Source organism: Gopherus evgoodei, chromosome 1 (assembly GCF_007399415.2).
Source record: "Gopherus evgoodei ecotype Sinaloan lineage chromosome 1, rGopEvg1_v1.p, whole genome shotgun sequence".
Lineage (NCBI taxonomy): Eukaryota > Metazoa > Chordata > Testudines > Testudinidae > Gopherus > Gopherus evgoodei.
In genome coordinates this window covers 350621803-350644697 of record NC_044322.1, presented here as the reverse complement: position 1 = coordinate 350644697, position 22895 = coordinate 350621803, and the positions used below count along the sequence as shown (strand labels likewise).

The 22895-nt window shown below is 42.7% G+C and overlaps 1 protein-coding gene across 3 annotated transcripts in view; it reads right to left on the bottom strand.

The window, feature by feature from the left end:
- Positions 1-22895, bottom strand: part of LOC115651630 — a 165154-nt gene that overhangs the window by 18440 nt on the left and 123819 nt on the right. Inside the window, exon 1 of one of the 3 annotated variants that reach the window (XM_030562934.1) lies at positions 17636-17717. The exons of the other annotated variants lie outside the window; for them this stretch is intronic. The gene's annotated coding sequence lies outside the window, so the exon portion shown is untranslated. Of the gene's footprint in view, positions 1-17635; positions 17718-22895 lie in introns of those variants that run through there. 3 annotated transcript variants of the gene reach the window in all.

Below are 22895 nucleotides of genomic sequence, written 5' to 3'. Positions count from 1 at the left end.
GGACACATTTTTATCCTTCACTGAGGAAGCCACAATGACAGCACTTTTTGAACAAAAGGAGGATCCCAGCCATGCTGGTTGGAAATGCTGGAGATTGCTCTAGGTGAGACAAGCTACTTTAGACAAGGGTTTAACCTGTTAATGTTAAGTTTAGATTCTAGGAAGGGTGTTATACTTTTTGTTTTCTATGTAACCATTTTGTGTTTCTACTTGTCTTTCTTCTTCCTTCCTGTCTTTAAATCTTAACGGTTTTCACTATAAATATCTCTCTGTGCTGTGATGTTAAATTGGAGCTGATCCTCAGTTGAATCAAACTGGTGTGTTTACACTGTTCCTTTGTAGACAATTTACCTAGTAAGTTTGGTGACTGTCCTGTGGATAAGGAGCTGGATGCTACAGGGGGATGCTTCAAAGGGGTTCAGGGGCTGGGGTGCATGTAGTGTTAACCTGCAGGGCAAAGTGAGGACTGGCATAGCCCAGAGGAGATTGTTTGGATGGCTAACAGGCTGGTGGTGTCAGGGAGCTGACTCACAGTTAGGCATAAGCAAGTCTCTCCCCTGCTGGAGGTGTGTGTGTGGGGTTAAAAGGTGGCTCACAGTCCTGGGTACCCTGAGAACTGTCACATCTGAGCACGGTTTGCCAGCAAAAAATGAGCTGCAGAGCTGGTCACCAACTGGTCAGGGGCTCCATGGAAAAGATAAAGCCCAAGGCTTTATGATCTTTTCCACTTAAGTTCCATAGGGCTAGAATGGAAGAATGTCGCTCTCCATGGGTGCACCCCTGGCCTGCCTATCTCTCTCCCATGCCCATTCGGTCTCTGCTCCCTCATTCTGCATCACTGCCACACCCATGGTGCACTCTCTGAGGAGTCTGGGGGAAGGGGAAGTACTATAAAGGTGGCTAATCCCTACTTCCATCTGAGCATGGGGAAGTGTGTGAGTGGAGGGACCACTTCATGTGTGGACATGGGAGGAGGATGCGGGCCAGTGGGAGGATGAACCATCACCACAGTTGGAAGCACTTTAGGGCTGGGGAATTTTTGGAATCCAGGGCTGAATGTTGTTGCTTGAGCCCATCTCTGTGAAGAGGGTTTATTGTGTCTGGTCCTTGAGTGGTGGGAAGGATGCAGGCAACCTTTTGTACATGTGCCCCTCATTCAGGGGCCAGATACCATTACACTCCTGGGCCCATGGACCACTATTGGCTAGCGTCCTCCTGGGGCTCATAAACCACTCTCAAAGGGAGAGGGAGGCATCCTCATGGCCTCAGTCTACTCTGCCCCAGTCACCAGAGCTGGCTGACCATGGAGGGGTACAAGTACAGCACTCTCCTTGGGGATGTGCTGTGGCTGCATTGCCCAGGAGTTGCAAGGGGCATTGTGCCTCCCTGAGTAACCCTGGGAGAAATGAGGCTGCATTAGCAGAGACTGACTGGGCCAATCTGGCCCGTAGCTGATGACAGGAAATCAAGTCAGCCCTGCTAACTGCACTGAGTTATTGCTGTACTTCTTTCTTTACAGATTGCTCCTGCAGAAGACATCCGAGTCCAAGAGGTGGGCCATTTGCACAGAAGGCTGACAAAAAAACAAAACAAAACCCTTCAGCATGACCTTGATTGCAACATAAGTATTAGTATTTCTATCTTTTAACAAAGTTTATAAATCAAAATTATTACCGGTGTGGCAATCTGTAATGGGAAAGGTGACATGGATGCAAATGTATGTTAGTTGCATCTGGCAGATGGTTTCTCATCCACTGTTGGAATTCAGCTGCCAGTATTTGGAAGGGAGAGGAAGCCTGACATTCACGCATGAGGACAGAATTCTGTCACCTGTGTTCTTGCTTTCCAACCCCTTGAGCAAGATCAAGCTGATACATGAGGAAATCGGTACTGATGAAACATTTTTTCCAGCAAAATTTTCTGCAGATGGCTTTTTTTTTAAAACTTACTGAACAAAAGAATGTAAAAACATGGTGGCCTGAGCTCACTGAGCAAAAGCCATGCTCCCGTTGAAGCTGCCCTTAGTGCAAAAAACCCTTATTAATGGAGTCTGCTCCGAGGGTGTGTTATGTGCATGTTCTCTCAATAGCACAGGAAAAAAGGAAGATCAGCTTGAAACCTTAAAGAACAATTTCATAAAATGTAGTTGGTTTAAAGTTAGCATGTTTCTTGTGTCTATGGATCTTTACTCTTCATTATATGAAGAAACCATATGGGCACAGCTGGGTTGCAAATAAACCATGTTTACTAACTGTGCACACCTATGCCAAGCCTAGCTGCACATATTCTGCCACTCTGACTGATTTTGGTGGCTTCTAAGTCTTAGAACACAGTGACAGCCAATAGACAGCTCACAAATTATTTAAAGAGAGATTATTCTATTCCTATCTACTACAATGTTCTTAGCTATTATCTTAAATTCAGCACAGGGGTAGAGAACCAACCATACTAACCTGAATTCCCGAATCATTTTATCCAGAGAACTGGCTAATTTCTAGTGGGTTATGTTTGTATCCACCAAGGCAGAGGATCTCAACCAAGACTCCCTTTTCCATCATGGGATCTCTCAGCTTCCCCCCTCTAGTTTGGTATTAGCTGGGAAGTCCTTCCCATTTAGAAATATGGGAAAGGGAGGGAGGTCCCAATCCCCTGACACTTGTCTGAATAAAGAGGACAAATCTCCAGTCTGTTTATAGATTACTTCTGAACAGGGGGAAAAAAGGGCTTACATTCTTCCAGAATTATTGATTCTGAATTACGACCCCCAGGTGTAGATCGGTGGCATTATTGCCTTATTGTGAAGTTCAAATGCAACTTTCTATTTGTTTAAATAAAAGAAGTTGTTCAAATGAATTAAGATAGCTTACTGTAGCAGTAACCCAGAATGCTTAAACATCATGAATCAGGCTCCCCCAAATCTAAGATTGGTTTAAAAAGCTGAGGATTCTTTTCCTGTGGCTTCTGCCTTTGGGGTCAAGTTTACAAGCTTTTTTCTCAAACAAGGAGGACCAGAAATGTACTTCATAGAAGGAATAAAATCTGAGATTCTCACAAAAATCACATGATTTCAGGACCTGGAGCTTTAAGAAAAACATCAAATATCATGAGGCTTGTGAGAGTTGGCAACACTGTATTAAGCAGCTTACCACTTAAAGAGCACTTTATCTCTGAAAACACCTGGGCAAACATTAAGAACATAAGAGCATAAGAACGGCCATACTGGGTCAGACCAAAGGTCCATGTAGCCCAGTATCTGTCTACCGACAGTGGCCAATGCCAGGTGCCCCAGAGGGAGTGAACCTAACAGGCAGAGCCAATGCAACCATTTAGGCAACCTAGGCGGTCACCTAGGGCACTGGCATTTGGGGGACGCCATTTTCTTCAGCAGTGACCGCGGCGGCCGGATCTTCAGCTGTCCTGGTCACCGCCGGCAGCAAGTAAGGGGCAGGTAGCACGCAGGGGAACTCCCCGCCCCAGCTCACCCCTGCCCCGCCTCCTCCCCGAGCACGCTGTGGCCGCTTCACTTCTCCTACCTCCCAGGCTTGTGGCACCAATCAGCTTAGGCGCCGCAAGCCTGGGAGGCGGGAGAAGCGAAGTGGCCACAGCATGCTTGGGGTGCTCGTGCACGGAGCAGGGGTGAGCTGGGGCGGGGGGAAGGGTGCCTCAGAATGGAGGGTGGAGAGCTGCCGCAAGGAGGGTGCCTCAGGGTGGCGGAGCGGGGTGGGGGAGGGTGCAAGGTGGAAGTTTCACCTAGGGCGTGAAACATCTTTGCACAGGCCCTGCTAACAGGCAATGATCAAGTAATCTCTCTCCTGTCATCCATCTCCATCCACTGACAAACAGAGGCTAGTGACACCATTCCTCACCCATCCCGGCTAATAGCCATTTATGGACTTAGCCACTATGAATTTATCCAGTTCTCTTTTAAACGTTATAGTCCTAGCCTTCACAACCTCCTCAGGTAAGGAGTTCCACAAGTTGGCTGTGCACTGCTTGAAGAAGAACTTCCTTTTATTTGTTTTAAACCTGCTGCCTATTAATTTCATTTGATGACCCCTAGTTCTTGTATTATGGGAATAAGTAAATAACTTTTCCTTATCCACTTTCTCCACATCACTCATGATTTTATATACCTCTATTATATCCTTCCTTAGTCTCCTCTTTTCCAAGCTTAAGAGTCCTAGCCTGTTTAATCTTTCCTCATATGGGACCCTCTCCAAACCCCTAATCATTTTAGTTGCCCTTCTCTGAACCTTTTCTAGTGTCAGTATATCTTTTTTGAGGTAAGGAGACCACATCTGTACACAGTATTCGAGATGTGGGCATACCATGGATTTATATAAGGGCAATAATATATTCTCAGTCTTATTCTCTATCCCCTTTTTAATGATTCCTAACATCCTGTTTGCTTTTTTGACTGCCTCTGCACACTGCTTGGACATCTTCAGATAACTGTCCATGATGACTCCAAGATCTTTTTCCTGACTCGTTGTAGCTAAATTAGCCCCCATCATATTGTATGTATAGTTGGGGTTATTTTTTCCAATGTGCATTACTTTAAATTTATCCACATTAAATTTCATTTGCCATTTGTTGCCCAATCACTTAGTTTTGTGAGATCTTTTTGAAGTTCTTCACATTCTGCTTTGGTCTTAACTATCTTGAGTAGTTTAGTATCATCTGCAAACTTTGCCACCTCACTGTTTACCCCTTTCTCCAGATCATTTATGAATAAATTGAACAGGATTGGTCCTAGGACTGACCCTTGGGGAACACCACTAGTTACCCCTCTCCATTCTGAGAATTTACCATTAATTCCTACCCTTTGTTCCCTGTCTTTTAACCAGTTCTCAGTCCATGAAAGGACCTTCCCTTTTATCCCATGACAGCTTAATTTACGCCTTTCATCCTTCTCAACATAGTATACTTAGATTTCCAGAAAGCCTTTGACAAAGTCCCTCACCAAAGGCTGTTACGTAAATTGCCTTTCACCATCACTGCCTGCCTTCTTTCAAAATATTACTGCACCTTCCTGGAGCTGTAATACTCTAATATTCTATTTAAAATAAAATCCTCCAGGAAAATAAAGATCCTGAAAGACAATGATGATGCGAAGTAAGTCAGTGTAAGTTGACTTCAGCTACACTATTCTCGTAGCTGAAGTTGCGTATCTTAGATCGATCCCCTCCTCCTCCTAGTGTTAGGGTGACCAGACAGCAAATGTGAAAAATCGGGACAGGGGTGGGGGGTAATAGGAGCTTATAGAATAAAAAGATCCAAAAACCAGGACTGTCCCTATAAAATTGGGACATCTGGTCACCCTACCCAGTGTAGACGAGGCCTAAGGAGTCTTCACTGAGCATGAGCAAACTGACATTTCCCCCTGGTTTATAATTTGTCCAAATATGAGCACATTTTCCCAGGAACAGCAAAAGACAACTCCCTGACACAACGTCCACCCTATCCTAAATTTCAAGTTCCTACTCCAAAGGGAGAAACAAGAATACCTAAAAAAAATGGTCCCAAGGTTTTTTTTAACATTGCATTTTTCCCAAGCGTCATTCTCAGAAATGACTATACCAATTTGGCTGAAGCTTCTTCACATCTCTCTCTCTCTTCCCCTCTCTTCTTTTTCTTTCTTTCTTTTAATATCAACCTGGGGTAGACACCAAACATGGAATATTTCAGCCCAAATCATTAGAGTCTGGCAAAGTTATAGGCAATTGAAAATAGACTCCTACAGTAAGTTGTATCAGGTAACCTTAATAATAGCTGGTGCTAACAGCCACACCTATAACAATACATTAACTTCAGTAGGACTTTTCCATAAGGGAAGAGTGAGAGACTGGAACTCTCATGACTTTTCCTTCATTGCCCTTGCAGTGGAGACCATTAGCAGTGTATCAATTAGTACCACTTGTGGCCAGGGGCGGCTCTAAGCATTTTGCTGCCCCAAGCACAGCAGGCAGGCTGCCTTCGGCGGCTTGCCTGCAGAGGGTCCGCTGGTCCTGCGGCTTCGGAGGACCTCCCGCAGGCATTGCAGAAGGTCCGCTGAAGCTGCAGGACCAGCGGACCCTCTGCAGGCAAGCCACCGAAGGCAACCTACCTGCCGCCCTCGCTGCGACCAGCAGAGCAACCCCTGTGGCTTGCTGCCTCAAGCCCGCGCTTGGCGTGCTCTGGCCTGGAGCTGCCCCTGCTTGTGGTGGTGGCAGTTGTGATGTGAATGCCTGTCCATGGGGAACAGAAGCCAGATCAACAAACTCACTTTATATCATAGCCATTGACCAGCCAACATATGGCCAGCTTTCGATAGTGAGACCCTACCTTCAATAAAGGGGCTTTAGGATGGTGCAGTATACTCCCCTTCCTTGTGGCTGGCCTGAGTGTGTGGGGAGAGGGTTGGAATGACCCACCTTCCTCCCTACCAACTTTGAGGTCACCTCCATCCCCAGTGGTACATGCAGGGAGCAGATCATGCACTCCCACGAATAGAGGAGAGGTTCCTTGTACCAGTCTTTCTGCTCTCACACCTGCATGTGCACAAGGGCTAAGGACATTCTGGCCCTTAGGTAATACCTAAAAGCCTCTACCAACCTGGGCTGGATTCGCATGGGAAATGGAAGTCGAAGGCTCTGTTATATCTCAAGCCCCTGAGCCAGCCAGTCTCCTTCATAAACCGTTTCTGGATAACATTAACAAAACGAACGAAGTGAGAACTTTGCCACTATGCAATTTAAAAATGCTTGGTTCTGGTTTGATGGGGTATGTCTTGAGGTGTGTTTTATAGCATTTGAAACGCAGACTGGGTTTATGTGCAGGAGTCATAAGGTTTATGGGGAAATTCTGAAGCAATTAAGAAGATTCTATAACCAGTATATTAGGGCTAAATGTTTAGCTACTCACTATCTCTCTCAGTATTCCAGAGCATCAAGAAAATATGTAGCTATGAATAAATAGTAAAACAAGTAAGTGTGTCCCTCTATTTGAATGCTGTAAACAGGATAAAAGACACAATTCTCATCTCTGGGGCGTCTGGGATCAGAAAGTGGACAGAGACCCATCTGGCAAAATTCCTTAAGATTAATAGAGATGAATCCAGTAGGGATCCATAGATATTTAATAGGACTCTATAGAAATTGCTTTAAAGACCTGTCATATTTCCTGTGACATCCTTTCTACATGACTTTTAAACTGTCCAATAGAATTCAATAGCAGGGATTTAGAGCCTGATCAAAAACCTGTTGAAGTCACTGGGAGGTTTTATATTAACTCCAATAGTCTGTGGGTAAAATGCATAATTTTCTCTTAATTTCTATAGAATAGATCATAAAATGTATATTGAGGTTATAGTTTTGTGCTAATTCCAAATGCCAAATTCATCTACAGAATACAGAGCTTTCCAAAGGTCAGCATCATTATCCTCATTCTACAGATGGGGAAACTGAGGCACGGAGAAGTGAAGAGAATTGCCATGTACCCTTCCCCTTCTCCTGATCCTTCCATTCCTACTGCCCACAAACTCTTCTGGCTGGATGCAAAAACAACACCTGTTTTCAAATAACCTGGGGTTTATCAATTAGCTGTTCATTACTTGACAAAGAAGCTTGGCTGGCTTTTGGTTTCCCAAAGGAAACCTCACATAATATCCTGAGTAGATTGGCTGGCTGGTTATGGCAAAGAAATTAATTCACTGTGATGGAAATCACCATTAATTAGAGCCTGGAGTGCAGGACTAAATGCGTTCTTTGTAATGAAAAGGGTTTCTTACAAAACCGTAGACAGCTACCAGTCTGTCATTAATACCTGCTATAACTCCTTTGAGCTATATGAACTGATGCAGCATATATCTTATTTTGTGGCACACAAATCCTTCTTCCTCTCCCTCACCTCTACCTGGCCACAAAGGGCCAAATCCGTCAGTCCTTATTCAAATCACGTGTGGTTTCATCTGAGAACGGACTGAGCAAAAACCGTGGACTAGATGGTGCCCTAAGTACCAGAGAAGGCGGGAGGGGGCTGCAAGTAGTGAGGAGGCGTCTGGGCTCGGGGAGCGGTCACCCTCTCTCCAAGCTGAGAGTGGCAGCAGAGGTTGATGACTGAGCCTCAGGACTGCAGTGCCTGCCCTCTCCAGGTTGAGTGAGTGTGTGAAAAACCAAACACACCCCAGTTCACCCACTTCCCCAACTCAAAATCCCTTCTCCACAGTGGTGCAGAAATAGCCACTGTGCAGCTACATTGTACAGCACACACCCCTTGGATGGGTCCATGGCATTCAGCTCCCAGCCTTTCAAGCAGCAGGTCCACAACAGTCCAATCGAGTAATTCGGTAACTATACTTGCGCTATGTGTGTTGCACCCCCTCTAGCAGCTATCCCACATAGATCAGACTGTTACCCTCACCCACCATGCAAGCGTTAGTCAAGGGGTCCTTTAGTTCAAATGGTAGAGTTCTGTGCTGTGGTAGTGACGGGACTCAATTAAGGTTGCCACCCAATTGCTGTTTATGCAGACAGTCTAGGTTTCAACTTGTGAATCTGGGTGCCATTTGACAAGCCCTGATGTCCATTTTTCTTTAACTGGAAGGGGAAGAGGCAGAGCAGGGCCTTGAGGGGAAAAGATGGAGAAGGGGGCAGGGCCTTGGGGGAAAAGAGGCAGAGAAGGGCCAGGGCCTTGGGAGGAAGAGGGGGAGCAGAGGATGGGACCTCAGGATCCAGTTACCTGCCATTAAAAAGGTGGCAACCCTAACCCCGATTCAAACCCCAGTGATGACCAGGCCCAAGGCAGTAAGATATGCTGGGCTTTCCATGTCTCAGGGACAGGACTTGCACCTATGTTACTAAGCTTCAAAGTGATTGTTCTACTTGTTTAGTGCAGGGGAAGAATGAGATGTGTGATCTTATTGATAAGTCAATGGACTGGCTGTTAGGAGATCTGGCTTCAGTTCCCATCTGTGCCCTAGACTGCCTGGATGAACTTAGGCAAGTCACTTAGGGCCTGAATTCTACTGAGGTGCCTAAATCAATGGGAGCTAGGGGCCCAAGTACCAATAAAAATCTGGCCCTTAATGTCTCTGCCATTTAGTTCCTTGTCTTTAAAATGGGGATAATTATGTTTCCATTGTCTGCTTAGATTGTAAACTCTTCAAGGCAGGCATGTGTCTGTGTTCATATAGCTCCTAACACAGTGAGATCCTTCATCTTGGACAGACTAGTGAAACAAATAACTAATAAATTAGGTCATTTCCAATTACTTATGCATACAAACCTGGAGTATTTCCTAATAAAATCAATCCAATTAAAAAAGTATCATCTCCCTTCTCTTTCAAGAGATATTTCTAACAGGGCTTTCGCTGTTATCAGATGTGTGAAACAATGTTGCTGCATATTTTTACACATAGTTGATTACTTAACCATCTGTTCTTTCTGACAAACAAAGTGGTGGTGGCCGGGAGAGAGTGGAGAAGGGGAACAAATGGAAATATTATTGTGCTCAGTTTCTAGCCCATACCTTAATTTTGGATATGAGCCATAAGCCCCAGAGTGGTTTTCATTATAGCAATATGTGCACTGAACAAAGTCCGCAGATGCTACTATACCCTTGCTGAACACATTTTTTTTCCTATCAGCAAAATGGAAATATACCACCGCATTTCATTAGCGCTATCTGAATGGCAAAATATTATATTTTTTGGCAATGGAGGGGGAGAGTGGGGTAGGGAGGAGAATTTTATAGGTAGAACATTATGTTCTGTAGATAAAAATCAGTTATTTCATAGTTCGTATTTAAAAATATTCACACTTAACTTAACTCTGTTCATTATCTCCAGAATGATAATGAGTGTGCAGGTACGGGGATGATAAATTCAGTCATCTGAATGGGCAGATTTGTCACTGTTCAGCTTGTGGGAATTTATTTTTGAAAAAAGAGACATCAGAAAAGGTGGCTCAAAATTTACTGTTAGCTTGCTTTGGAAGTGACCTTTATGGCGCAAATTTATTTTCAAAACACATTTTTGAAAGGACTTAATAAAACAATGTAGTCAAAATATCAGTTGTAAAATTATAGATTTTTAATAATGATTAAAACTTTGAAAATTTTTCTTTAAAGTTTAGCAGTCTATGCACAAAATCTACCTTCCCTTTACCTTGACGAGTAATGCCTAGGAACAACCTATTTTATAACTACTGCCATTTTAAACACCAAGAGAAAAAAAAATAAGATGCCTTTGGCAAGAAGGGAAACAGAATTTTATAAATTCCAGGCACGTGTATAAAGGGGCCCTAAATTGGCACAGATATACATCAGTGAAGCCATGTTAATGTTACCAGACACTAGCATGCACAATCGACACAGAGGGCCATACATTTGAAATACACTTTTTTAAAGGGCAAATAAATGACAGTCCCCGTCTTGGCTAACAGTAGGGACTGTACCAAGAACCTCCAGAGCTGAAGACGTGAGCCACTATAGCACAAACTAGAGAGACAACTGTCAGATTTCAGGTCAACTGCACTTGTATTTCTCACTCATGGTCCAGCAAGGACACCCACTCTAGTGCTTTTGGATACTCAGCTGTCACCTCTCTTGAGCAGAGACCCATGTATCCCTCCTGGCTGGGTTTTTTCCAGGCTGCACAGTTCCCTGCCTACACTGTGAGTTCCCCAGCAAGTCAGACTTCCTAAGCCACATTGCTTTGCTGTCTCCTCAGAGGCCTAGCTGTGGTGCACTGCACTTTGCATTGAAACAAGCACTCCTTGTGAGCACACGTAGTGCTGACGCAAGCAGCCAAGTCAGCACATGCTTGAGGGATATACCAACCTTGTCAGCTGTACGCTGGCATAACTTGCATTGACTGAAGTTTGTAGTGTAGACCTGACTCACTTACAACTACCTGGAATGCATTTCATTCCAAGACCAGAAGCTATTGCCTGTTGGGGTTACTTTGATCTCACCTTTCTGAATACAAAAGATCAGATTTTCAATTGTCATTGTGCTTAGATGCAGAAATGAGGAACTTTTTGTGGTTCTGATAGCAGTGCATGGACAGTGCTAAGGGGGAAATATTACCTTTATTTCTGTAAGTGTGGAATCCGCTTGGCAGTGGAACCAATGTGGTTCTGGATGGCAGGAGACAGGATCTGTAGGGTGTGTGCATGTTTATTAGAGTGACCAGATGCCCTGATTACAGGGACTGTCCTGATTTTTGGGTCTTTTTCTTATATAGGATCCTATTGCCCTCCACCCCCATCCCTATTTTTCACACTTGCTGTCTGGTCACTCTAATGTTTATGTGCAGAACAGAGCCCATGGTGGGTGGCATCGCTACTAGGGACGAGAAGGGTGCAAAGGGGTCAGAAGAGCTATCTTTACTTTGAGCCTCACAATTTTTTCCCCCTACAGCTGGGGGCAGGAATGGGTCTGCTAGCCCAGCCCCAGGCTAGAGTTGCAATTAAGCCTCTACATCAGGCCTAAGAAAAGCTGGGTTCAATTCCCTGTTCTACCATTGTCAGGTCATGTAATTTCTTTGTGCCTCAATTCCCAATCTATAAAATGGAGATGATAACACATCTATTCCTCCATCATTGCTCTGCCTTGTCTATTCAGACTGTAAGTTCTTGAGACAGGGACTGTTTCTTATTCCTTGTAAGTACCATACCTTACATGATGGGGCCAAGCCTTCAGCAGGGACTGCTAGGTGCTGCTGGAATATATATAACAAAGCATGTATTTTGATGGAATGTGGAGTTTTTGGTTCAATCTGAAACAAAGGATTTTTTGGTTCAAATGCAATCTTTCATTTCGATTTCAGCATTCTTCAAGTTTTTGATACATAAAATTAAGGGAAATTTCTAAACAAAAAGTCCTGTTGAACCAAAAAAACAAAACAAAAAATGTTTCATTTTGAAAGTATGGAAGTGAACTGTTTGGAGTTTCAGAGGCATATTTTTAAACAAAGAAGTTGGCAAAACTAACATATTCATGAAACATTTCAGTGCCAAAAAATGTCAAATGCATTATTTTGTCAAAAAATTTTCATTCTGAAAATGTCACCCAGCACTAATTTAAATGTAAACATCATATTTACAAGAGAATATATAAATACAGGCCAGATCTTCCTAGGAAGACACACAGAGCGCTTAACACTTGGCAGATCAGGCCTTACATGGAAACCAAGATCCTTAGCTAGTATATATCAAGATAGCGCCACTAATTTCAATGGAGCTATCAGGATTGACATGAGCTAAGGATTTGGCCATCCCTATTTTATATAATGCCCTATGTATACTTTATATATAGCCTAGCAACACATACATGCACTATTCTGGAAGCACTAGTTATCGCTCCATAGATAAGGTTTGCACTGAAAGCTGGGATTTTTTGTTATCTATGAAGAATACAAGGAATCTTCCCAAGATTACAGCATTTACTCTTTTGGCACAGAATGAATATTCTGATTATTTACAAGTGAATCTGTTCATGAATTTTGAGTTAAAAATTGAAAAAACGAGTCTTTTAAGACACTTAGTACAAGGGGATCAGAGCTTCTTTAGTCACCAATGATCTCAGATCCAGCATGGACTATACAGAAACAAAACTTCTTGGGATCATTTTAATTCTAAATCCCCAATATGACCTCTCAACTTTAACTGGAAACATAGCTTTTTGTCTGTTGATAGATGAGTTATTTGGTATTTCTGATGGGAAGTGGGAATGATAAGATGTTAATAGCTTGAAGTGTGCAAAATCTGCTCAGATATAATAGGTCAACTATAAGAGATTTCCATGACAGTTGGGAGAAACAGGGGATTAAAGGGAGGCTGTGGACAAGCTGGCTGTGACTGTAATTTACTTTCTTTTGTTTACACTACCTGCTGGAACAATGGGCAGCGATTGATCCAGCAGTGGTCGATTTATCGTGTCTAATCTAGACACAATATATCAAGCACTGACTGTTCTCTCGCTGACCCCAGTACTCTGCCAGAACAAGGAGCACAGGCAGAGTTGACAGGAGAGCATCAGCTATCGACTTACCACAGCGAAGACACTGCGGTAAGTAGATCTAAGTACGTGGACTTCAGCTACATTATTCACGTAGCTGAAGTTGCGTAACTTAGATCGATCCCCTCACACACAGTGTAGACCAGGCCTAAGTGTGAGCGGGTGACAGTGCCCTCTAGCAGACAGCCCACAGACTGTACAAGGGCTGGTACTAGGGCTGGCTTAGAGCATTTTCCATTGGCTCATATGGTAGACATCTGGGTTATGTTGTTTTTTTTAAATGAAGGGCTAAGATTGTAGTCCCAGCTCCCTATGTGTATGTATTCTACTTAGTACTTGTGTGTTTGTCTGGAGCAAAAGGCGTAGCAGTGCTGGGTTCCCATTCTGTGGGCACTGTGTCTGCCTAAGAAATAAAGCCCCCAAGTGCATTCCTGAAGAGTCCCAGCCACAAGACTGTGGTTTAAAGCCACAGTTTAGCCCTAGACTTTACCATATTTTGGATCAATACTTTATAGAGATTGCTCATGCATAAATGCAGATTGTATTTCCTAGGGAGATCTGTGCCATTTAACAACAAAATTAAATAAGACAAAAATGTGAAAAATAAGGTTTAAGTCACTAATGGAAAAACACTGCTGTCCTTCTACTTATTAAAGGGCAACAAACTCTGCCACAAAATAAATGCTGCCTCCTAACAAGCTAATATTTAATCAGCAGGGTGAGCTGTTTTGCAAAAGGTAAATGTGATTCCTCAATTCTTCATCTGTCTTTTGGTTTGTTCGTGCTGTTAAAAGGACAAAGTGCAAAGCCAAAGATATTTAAAGGGTTCTGTCCTCCCAACCCCTGAAGCAGGACTGCAGTGTGACTGCTGGGTTGCAGAGGTAAAGTAGCAAATGGGATATTTGAGTCTAGACCTAATTACATAATAAACCTATAGAAGAGAGACATTTGCATGGGGATTTGCCTACATTACAAATGGGATTGTCATTACATTGAGTTTATCTAGATGAGGACTAAAATGAGGCTGCAGTAAACAACTGTGACACTATGTTATATATTTGGAGTCTGCAACATATGTATGCAACTTGGACATATATCCTCTTTTTTCTCCAACTGAATTTCTTTACTCTTTAATTTTGTGATAATGATCTATCCGTAGTAATTATAGCAAACCAGTCACAATAGTGTATAACAGTGGTTCTCAACCAGGGGTACGCGTACCACTGGAGGTAAACAGTGGTCTACTGAGGGGGCATCAACTCATCTAGATATTTGCCTAGTTTTACAAAAGGCTACATAAAAAGTACTAGCAATGTCAGTACAAAGTAAAATTTCATACAGACAATGACTTGTTTATACTGCTCTATATACTACACACTGAAATGTAAGTTCAATATATTTATTCCAATTGATTTATTTTATAACTGTATGGTAAAATGAGAAAGTCAGCAATTTTTCAGTACTAGTGTGCTGTGAAACTTTTGTAGTTTTACATCTGATTTCCTAAGCAAGCAGTTTTTAAGTGAGGTGAAACTTCAGGGTACGCAAGATAAATCAGACTCCTGGAAGGGAGACAGTAGTCTGGAAAGGTTGAACGCCACTGGTGTACAGCAAGAATCATGTAAACACCACTGGATAGAGTAAACCACATCAAAATAAATTGTAAGAAGAATCTGAATGAGCTCGCCTCCAACAGCTCGTTGGGGAGGAGGAGAAACTTCAGGAGCAAACTGAATTTACATGATAGGTCGGTATCCAGCAGACAAGAGCTGTGTTGCTCAAAGTGATCAACTTTGGTTGGTGTTGGGCTACAAATCACTTTAGTACTGACTACAGCGAGGGGTAGTCAAATGTTATCAATGTTTTTGTCTTTATTGTATGAGTAAAGGGGAGCAGAACTGTTAATCTGTCCCGCATGAGGGGGGTCGCCCTCAGCTGAAAGTAATTCCCTAAGACAGGGGTTCAAATGCCAGACCCATGTGACAGTAAGAGGGGTGGAGACAGGTGTCCCAGCTAGGAGGTGAGGCAACTCTCTAAGGGTCTCTGGTGTGGTTTAACCTGTTCCTCCCCACTGTTCAAAGATAGAGTTAAATAGGCTCTATTAGGAGTCTTTTGTTATGTTAAGTGATCATTGGAGCTGAAACACTGGTCAGGGGACAGCATTTCTGCCTAGCCTGCTTCAGTGAGAGCTGACAATCACCAAGAGCTGGGTGGACTCTCAAGAGGCTGACCTGCAGAGGTCATAACAGAGGCAGGTGACAAAAGATGAGCAGCAAGCAGGTGGCTGGTGAGACAGCGAGCAGAACAAGTGACTGGTGGGACGGCCAGCAGAAAGGAACCATAGCTGGCAGGGTAACCAGCCAGAGCAAGTGCTCAGATGGAGGAGAAATGCAAGATGCCTTCTTCCCACTGTGGGAGGTAAACTCACACAGATGGACCTCTAAACCTTGGGTCCTGACTGACCAAGAACAATCACTGTGAGGGGGGTATGGTCAGGGAGCAGAGAGGGGCACAGTGAAGGAACATGTGCCCCACACACTCTGAGGTGGGTGTCCTGCTCACAGTTTTACAATTATGAATCCAGCTTGTGGCATTTTCCCTAATTAATGTCAGGTGACTTTGCTCCTTTCATTAAGTTTCTTTTCTACACTCAGACTCTGTGCTTGCAAGTGGGGAAGTATTGCCTCTCAGAGGCTCCCAGGGGTGGCTCCCAGGGGTGTAATTTTCCCAGGTCACTGGGTGGCGGCTCGAGACGGTTCTGGGTTGTATTGTTGAAAACGAACTCCTAGATATTGAACCCTGCCCTGGTTGCTGTTGGTGCCACCTGGCAGAAGGGTTACAAAATTATTTTTAATAGCTAGAAGAAAATAACTTATGCACCTTGCCCAAAGCAGAGAAATTCCTTTCAGTTATCACCAAGTTCTGCTCTAATCTAGTCTTGTTCTTTTTGAATATTTGGGCATGGAAATGTTAAGAATGGCATTACAAAAACTATTTTTCCCAATATTAATTTTCCACTACTGTAACTCACACTTTCTTGTCAACTGTTTGAAATGGGCCACCCTCATTACCACTAGAAAAGTGATTTTTCCTCCCTTGGTATTTTTCCTCCCTTGGTATTCTACTGTTAATTTAATTGTCTCGTTAGACTGACCCCCCACTTGGTAAGGCTACTCCCATCTTTTCATGCAGTATGTAGATATACCTGCGACTGTATTTTCCACTCCATACATCCGATGAAGTGGGTTGTATCACACAAAAGCTTATGCCCAAATAAATGTGTATCAAACACCTACAACATATTCAACGGGGATCACATCCTGAAAGAGATTTTTCCCAAAACAACCTGCCAACCTCTCCAAGTCCATCATCAGAAGCAAACTCCCTGCAGACAGGACACACCAACTCAAAGGACCACCAGTTCCTGCCAGAACAACAGATGCAAAACATGCAGACATATCTTCATGGCTACAATGATTAACACCCACAACAATGCACCTTTTAAGATCCCTGGGTCCTGCACATGCCTGTCATAATATGTTGTGTACCTCATTGAGTGCTCTAAATGCCCCAACAACAACTATGTGGATGAAACCAGACAATTCTTATGCTCTCGAATAAGCTCACACAGGAAAATGATAAAAGACAAAAACACTCTACCACCTCTGGGTAAACACTTCTCACAAAACGATCACTCTATTTCTGACCTCTCAGTCTTCCTCCAAGGAAACCCGCACAACACTTTGAAAAGACGAGCCGGGGAGCTTTAATTCACAACTTTGCTAAACACTAAAAATCATGGACTGAAGAGAGAAACTGGATTTATGGTTTATTACAACAATCTGTAACCACTAATCCCCCTTTTTTGTCTATGATAGTAGAATTGTCTTTGAATGGTCCCTTACAATATGTGCTAAGTACTTTCGCTAAAAAATCTGTTCCACCTTCTATTGTTGTGCGGCTGGTTGTACCTTCCCCAGACCTGAAGAAAGTTTCTATGTGGCTTGAAAGCTTGTCTCTCTCACCACCAGAAATTGGTCCAATAAAAGGTATTACCTTGCCCAAATCATCTCTCTAATATCCTGGGACCAAAATGGCTAAAACTACACTGCTTACAACTACTTTTTGTCATTTTTTTTAGTATGGATGCAAAGGGAAGTTTGCTTAGAGATAATCTGCTTTATCATAGCCCTCACTTTTCCTCTCCTACCTGGAAACAGCCTTGAGTATAGCACTCTGGCTCCAACTATCAGGAAGCAGGAGGCAAGGTTTGTCAATCAAATGCAGTACCTAAGCCTCTTTCTCTCAAGGGTAGTGAGTTGAAATGAAGGACAGAATAGGAAAGAGAAGAATAAGCAAAGAGGACAATAGGCGGCTATTGAAAGCGATGCTCCCTGAAAGCTTGAGGGGTGTAGGATGGGGAGAGAGCGGTAGGTGCTTAGCTGAGCACATGCCAGGAGATACTAAGCACTATGCAGAGTCAGATCCTTAGATTGCAACTGTGTTGAACAAGATATTTCAACTCCCTCACACATAATGGGTCAGATTCTTAGTTACACTAAGGCCCCCTTACGTTACTATATAAAAGAAACTTGGTATACATGAGAATTAGGCCCAATGAGTATTCCAGACTTACCGCACATTAGCATTATTGTGGCAATCCCCTGTTCATCACTGGGAGAACAGTGTATGAATTCACAATTCCACATGTGGATAGTATTGTTGGACTTTAGCAGTGGGAGAGAAATATAAAGAGCTGTTTGAGTTAGTTGAAGTTACTTGGTGTTTTTGTACACTTCTCCACTAGGAACTGGTTTGAGAACAACAAGCTCATTTTATGTAGTAACTTGGATATTCATAACACAGTAAAATCTTTCAGGGGGAAAATGTTAACTGAACATGTTCAATTACATACATTAAAATTATTGCCATTTGCACAACTGTGCATATGCAATTATGAAAAATTGGTCCTCAGACACTACCAGCTTGTTCTGGCTGAGAAATGGTGACATAAAGTAGAGTGGAAAAGCACTGCACTGCATCTCAGCCCCATATGCCAGTCAGTCAATCTCTGCAACATGACATGGCGTAGTAAATCAGACTTGGAGAAGAGTTTGGGAAGGGAAACCTAGTTAAAATGTTTGAGGTAAATATTCAAACTGCTGCGTGGGAGTTGCAGACACAAATGCTTTATAAGTTAGTATGATTTATGCGCATAACTCCCAAGCACCATTTACAAAGTTAACCCTGGTGAATCTGTGATGCAGAAAACAAAATTCAAAGGTACACTATTTATACATTCAAAATATTTTACATATAAGATATAGACACACATACATTTAACATTTAAATTCTGTCTCGCTTGCTAGATGCGCTGTTTTTGGTAACAGGTTTGGTCTTTTGTTAGACCAACATTCCCAGGGATATTCTGTTGCACCTGCTCATTCCGGAACTTATCACCTGTCCTGTCTCAAACTGGCATTTCACTTAAAAAGCATGACCTCAAATTTAGGCTTTGGGATGACTCATGTAGTGAGTGTTATCCTCATTAGTAACTGTTTGCAAGATCAGGCCCTAATGTGATGGCGATTCATAGTACAGCCCTGAGCCTGGAATAAACTCCTTGTGGGCAGACCTCTGCACTCAGTAGTCAACAGGGCTTTGCAGGGGCTCGAGCTGCTGCTACCCTGGAACTCATTGCAAGATCAGGGCAAACAATTACAGCTCATTGCCATGACTAGTCCCATTGGTTCGAGAGCCAAATACCCACTGGAGTATTAAGAGTTTGCAGGCTGAGTCTGTAATATATATTACAAAATTGGAAGAACTTAGAGGATTTGGATTTTAATGGCTGTCCGTATATTGCAGGGGTGGCCAAACTGTGGTTCGCAAGCAGCATGCGGCTCTTTTACAGTTAAAGTGTGGATCATGATGCTTCACATACTTCCTCCCTCTTCCCCCATTGTCCACCTTCCAGACAGGGGGAGCTTGGGACATCTGCCTTGCAGCGGGGTGGTGGGGTAGGGGCTTCTGCCAAGCGGGGAGGGGAGTCTTTGGGCTTCAGTCCCACGGGGCTCACCTGCCAGGGTTCAGGGCTTGAGCAGGAGCCAGACTGATGCCCCAGGCCTGGCAGGTGCCTCCTGGGAGGCTGAAACCCCCCAAGCCCCAGCAGGTGCTGCCCTGCTCTTGAACTTCTGAAGACTGTCATATGTGGCTTGGCGGGTCAGTAAGTTTGGCCACCCCTGGTATATTGTAAGCTAAGTCTGCCCAGAACGTATGGAAGGGCTGTGTGTAAAAAGTTTGGTCTTAGGCTTACTCTGGATGCATATTATTATTGCCACTTCTGGAGACTGTGCTGTTCCCCTTCCCTCATATTGGCTAGTATGTGCCCAGATGGCATTATTATTATAATTAGCCGCCATTTCTCTTACTAACTTCCTTATTTTTGTTATCATTTACAGTTTTCAGTGCTAAGAAGCATGGCTATGTTTTTTATGGATCAATAAAGAGGAAAAAAATATAGGAACAGCTCTCTTTGGAGAAATGCATTCATAGTGCATGGCATTCCACATGATATGGCCATTTCTCTTCGTCATCTCTACCCAGGGTCAGATTTAAACTCGGTGACCTTCACCAAGCTCTCTGCTGCTGTGGAATGATTTATTCTTTTTTAATTTAACAATCTGTGTTCTCAACTTCCAAACAGGAATCCAATCTGGTAAAGGGATCTCGGTATCAATTCACATGCAAGCAACAGTCACATGCAAGCAAACCGAGGTTCCAAAAATCTCCTGTTTCTTATGCACAAAGACAGTGTAGGCTTAGATTGAGATTACTACAGCACTTTGGATTTTATTTCATATAGTTTTCTTAATAATCCAAATACATTGCTTTACAAAAAAACTACAGTATATTCAAGAGGTCAATTTACTGCTTGCATATACTGGTATATAGGGTTCTCTCTGCAAAGCATCTCATAGCTCTTTACAATCTCACAAGAAAGCAAAGTAGCAAAAGAACCCAGTGCTAAAAATCTCTGTGCCAGACTCTCAACAGACGAAGGACCTGCTAATGACTCCCTGATTCTAAACACCATTAATGACAGCTTCTTGGAGCAGCTAATCCTAGAACCCACAAGAGGAGAGGCAATTATTGATTCAGTCCTAAATGGAGCACAGGATCTGGCCCAAGAGGTGAGCCACTCAGTAATAGTGACCATAATAAAATTAACTTTAACATTCTTTGTGGGGGAGAGGGAATGCCAAAGAAGTCCACCACGGTAGCATTTAACTTCAGAAAGGAGAACTACACAAAAATAAGGAAGCTAGTTAAAAGGAACAGTCACCAGAGTGAAATGCCTGCAAGGAATCTTTTTAAAAATACCATAATAGAGGCTCAAATTAAATATATACCCCAAATTAAAAAGAATAGTAAAAGGACCAAAAAAAATGCCACCCTCGCTAAACAGAGTAAAAAAATTGGTTAGGACCAAAAAGGTGTCCTTTAAAAATTGGAAGTCAAATTCTACTGAGGAAAATAGAAAGGAGCATAAATTATGGCATATCAAGCCTAAAAAGAATGTGAAGATCAACCAGTAAAAGAGTCAAAAATGAATAGCAAAATAATAATAAATAAAGTACATCACAAGCAGGAAGCCTGCTAAAAAAATCAGTGGGTAATCAATATGGTAAAAGAACACTCAAGAAGGTAAGGCCACTGCGGAGAAGCTAAATTAATTCTTTGCACTGGTCTTCACTGCAGAGGATGTGAGGGAGATTCCCATACCTGAGCCATTCTTTTTAGATGACAAATCTGAGGAACTGTCCCAGATTGTGGTGTCAACAGAGGAGGTTTGGAACAAATTGATAAATTAAACAGAAATAAGTCACCAGGACCAGATGGTATTCACCCAAGAGTTCTAAAGGAACTCAAATATGAAATTGCAGAATCAGCTTCTGTAGCAGATGACTGGAGGATAGCTAACGTGATGCCAATTTTTAAAAAAAGCCTCTAGAGGTGATCCTGGCATTTACAGGCTAGTAAACCTAACTTCAGTTCCAAGAAAACTGGTTGAAACTATAGTTAAGAACAGGATTAGCAGACATATAGATGAAAACAATTTGTTGGGAAAGAGTCAACATGACTTTTGTAAAGAAAATTGTGCCTCACCAATCTATTAGAATTTGATGGGCTCAACAAACATGTGGATACAGGTGATCCAGTAGATATAGTGTACATGGACTTTCAGAAAGTCTTTCACAAGGTCCTCACGAAAGACTTTTATGCAAACTAAGCAATCATGGGATAAGAGGGAAGGTCCTTTCATGGATCAGTAAGTGTTTAAAGGCAGGAAACAAAAAGTAGGAAAAAAAGGTCAGTTTTCAGAATGGAGAGAGATAAATAGCAGTGTCCCCTAGTAATCTGTACTGGGGCCAGTGCCTAATTTTTTTTAAAGTTTGTTAAATTAGAGTGGAGAATATGATGCCCTGTCTCCTTATGTTTGAGCACTCCCTTCTCCCCAATGAAAAACCTCACTACCATGTTGGTTTCAGTTTTACTGTCTGAACAATCAAGCTTTCACCACAGCTGACACCTGTATTTCTGTCAGTGTCCTCTGAGCCTCACTCCTTCTCTGCTGGGTCCAAATATAACAGCATGGGTATAGAAAAATCTATGGGCTATTCTAACTTGCACTAATTGGCAATGATCCCTATGTGACAGCATAGTTGGAGGAAAATGCACTCTGCTCATCCTTCCCTGTCTCAACCCTCGTCTCTCTGCCCGGCCATACCCCTACACAAAGGGATGCAGGGAAAGTGGAATTGGTGTTGGCTGCAATGTCTCTTTACTTGTTGGGGATATCTCCAACAGGAGATTAGGACAAAAGAAGACTGGGTAGACTACAAAATCTGGTCCAAGGTCTGGATCTGAATTGCAAACAAGGGACTCTTTTAGGCAGAATGCTCTATCCTTGGCACCTAGGATTACAATCAACTGATTACATATGGGATTCGGGAACAAACTGTTTGTCCATATAGGGCCCAATTCTGCATTCCTTGTGCACCCCAAAATGTAATTGATTTCAGTAGGTGTTTTGGGTGCATAGGAAATTCAGGACCAGGCCCTTGATCCACTAATTGGTCTCCAGCAGTAACCAATGCCATGGAGGAAGATAAAATTCTCACCTTATACATAGTGCACCCAATCAGTTGGGCAGGTATGGAATACACCACAGCCCAGCATGCAGTTCCCACCCTGATACAAAAGGTTTGATTATCTATTTTATATTACCTTGCATAGATGGAGCGTGTTTAATAGTCTTAGCATTATCCAATGAATTTTTTAGTCTAGCCAAAGAATTTGTAGCTTTGATGAAGGCTATTGAAAGCCACCTAATAATTCAGTGCACAGTTTAATTGGCAAGTAAGCCAATTTTTTTCAAGGGCTTGAGGGTTGTGAGAATAATGGGTGGAAAAAGATTAGTGTCAGATATAATTCCACAATTAATCCTGCACTAAAATGCAGGTGTTAGGCATTAAGAGGTCAACTTTAGAGATTAGACAAAGAATCACACTAATTTCAACTGGTTGAAATAGAAGGATGAACTGGAATCTCTACATTTCACTGGGAGAATGTAGATTAAGTCACAAAGTGTCCCACATGCAATAATATGAGAATGCTTCTATTTACCCCAAACCAATGAAAAGCAACACTTTTAAAACTAATAGAAGGTAAATCCCCTTTTACAGACTGAGTGATAATAACCTGTAGAACTAATCCACACAAGATATCATGGTCCAAGAACTTAATAGGAATAAGAATTAGACATGTATATGGAAAGCTACTGCCATAGTTACTTTACAGAGGATAAAACATATAGGAGCTATAAATCCTCA